At 45.8% G+C, this 2,580-nt stretch overlaps 1 pseudogene; it reads right to left on the minus strand.

The window, feature by feature from the left end:
- Positions 1–745: 745 nt before the first annotated feature.
- Positions 746–863, minus strand: LOC126428662 (5S ribosomal RNA; annotated as a pseudogene).
- Positions 864–2,580: the final 1,717 nt, after the last annotated feature.

Raw genomic sequence — 2,580 nt, forward strand, 5'->3', positions numbered from 1 at the left:
GACGTTCCAAAAATGCTAAATGTCTTCGTCCAGAGAACATTTCTTTATCGATTTCTTCACTCCAACCTCAGCGCTAAATTTGAAAATTTAGGCGAAGTCGCTAATTACTTTCACGTGAATCGTTTCCAGTAAGTCGTTGCCTGTGTCAGTATAATACCCTCACCCGACCTGCCGCCTCATCCCTGTGAAGTTATTCCGTGCCCCCCCCCCCCCCCTCCTCACCACAGACACACGCAGCACAAGTGGCCTCACTCACCTGGGTAGGCAACCGTGCATTACGCAGCAGCAGAAACATCGCGCATGCTTAGTCCTGATCCTCCGCGGCCGCATTCCGCTGTGGTCGGGTGTCGGTGGCTGGTGGCGGTTGCGAGCAGTGCCTCCCACCGTACGGTCAATTGGCGCTCCCCCCTCGTGCGCCTCGCCTAATGAGACGGCCAGCGCAGCCCTCGGCACTCCACTCGTTTCTATGGAAATGTCTGCCCTCCGTGGTCAGATTCCGCAATGCACTAAATGAGATTTCGTCTCCCACCACTAACCACAAGCACTCACTCTGTCTTGAGGCCACGAGTGGCCTACTGCAACCGTCCGACCGCCGTGCCATCCTCAGTGGAGGACGCGGATAGAGGGGCTTGGGGTCAGCACACTGCTCTCCCGGTCGTAATGATGGTATTCTTGACCGAAGCCGCTACTATTCGGTCGAGTAGCTCCTCAATTGGCATCACGAGGCTGAGTGCACCCCGAAAAATGGCAACAGCGCATGGCGGCCTGGATGGTCACCCATCCAAGTGCCGACCACGCCCGACAGCGCTAAACTTCGGTGATCTCATGGGAACCGGTGTATCCACTGTGGCAAGGCCGTTGCCTACTAACCACGAGGGTGTTGCAATTTAAACTGATTACCTAGTTCACAAGTCACACCTTCAGCTAACAGTATCATTACGTTTGCACATACATCAACACTTCCTAAACCACCTTACGATATGTAGCGGGGTAAGGGTAGGTGAGGCAGTTATTTCTAACGCCAGTATTTTCAACCACTTATCTGTTCCATGTGTTGAATAACTGTCAGTGAAATGTCAGTGTAGCTTCGTAAGACATCTAATTAATGAAATTTTGGAAAACATTATCCTTTCACGAGACATACTATAGTGTAAATCAGTATAAAATTATGGATATTTTTAGTAAAATTAACGCTGTCGGTTAGAATAGTTGTGTATGGTGTATATGCAGTAGTAGGAGATCCAGTAAATTGAAAGTGTAGTCAGGTGGTATCGCATTTTATGTCAGTAGTACAGTATATAACATCAGCGACTCAGGTGGTAGAATGTGGAAATCGGTATAAAGATAGTCGGACGCGTGCGTATGCGCCGTTACTGCAGGTAGAAAACAGACGCCATTAGTGAGAGTGCGTGTTACGTACGTAAATCACGAATGTGATCAAACCACGTGGAAACGGTCATCATCTGATGAAAAAGCAAAAATTTGTGCGTACAGGAAAACGGGGCTCTGTAATCGTCAAATCGCCCAGAAATGAAAACGTTCAATTGCACTGACCGATAATTTCGAAAGACTGGGTGGATGATATGGACAGAATAGAACATACGGGCAGAGTAGAACATTATCTGAGGCATGAAACGAGTATTTTTGTAGAAACTGTGGGTCACAAACCATTATTCTTCTCAAACTGTTGCTAATTTACAGTTACCACTATCTGCCACACCTTTAAGTGTAATTTAGTCGGACGACAAACATCCTGTGAACGCAGAAACACCTAAACATAAAGAGACTAGATTGGTGTTTGCTGAAAAACGTATCTCATGGACATCAGAATGGAACAAAGTGATCTTTAATGACGAGAAGAATTTTAATGTTGGCCGAATTGATTTCGGTATCATTGGCATGATCTCAGAACAGAGCAGCAGGTAAGAATGAGCAGGAATTTTGGTGGTGGAAGTGTTATGATATGAGCAGCTGTTGTGTACATAGATCTGCGATTAGTCAACGCGTACACAACTTTCCCAATAGAGCGCGCCCCACTAAGCACAACAGTGCAGGCGCAGCGCTCGTCCGTCTCCGCAGTACGAGATGGCGCTGTCTTAGAGACGGACCAAATTCTGCTTCCGCCGATCCGTGTATTAAAATGTAACGCAGCCAATGAGATTGCTGCTAACATAGAACCTTTTCTCCTCGTGGATCACACTCGCGCAGTGATACCTGAACGCACGAGGTATTATAACGAGTGTACAGACCTCCGATCAGTCAGTCTGCATTAGTCTATATTCAAGTTTCAGTCTGCGCCTAATAAGGTTATCATATTCCTGTACATAGCCATGAAGATAAATGTATAGACACTTTGTCAAGTATCAGAGATATGTGAGAATAAGATTAACGTACCAAGACCAAAGGAACTTTGTCAATTGTAAATAGCATCCAGAATCAAGTTAAGTAAGGTTTATGATTGTTATTATTTTAATAAATTTGTGTGAAAATTAATCAAGTTTTGTTTAAAGTTGGTCACCGTCAATCTGCTTCTCTAAGCGTGCAGGTGGCATTTCTATCGTCTGACCTAACGGCAGAAGA

Source organism: Schistocerca serialis, chromosome 1, assembly GCF_023864345.2.
Source record: "Schistocerca serialis cubense isolate TAMUIC-IGC-003099 chromosome 1, iqSchSeri2.2, whole genome shotgun sequence".
In the NCBI taxonomy this organism is placed as follows: Eukaryota; Metazoa; Arthropoda; class Insecta; order Orthoptera; family Acrididae; genus Schistocerca; species Schistocerca serialis.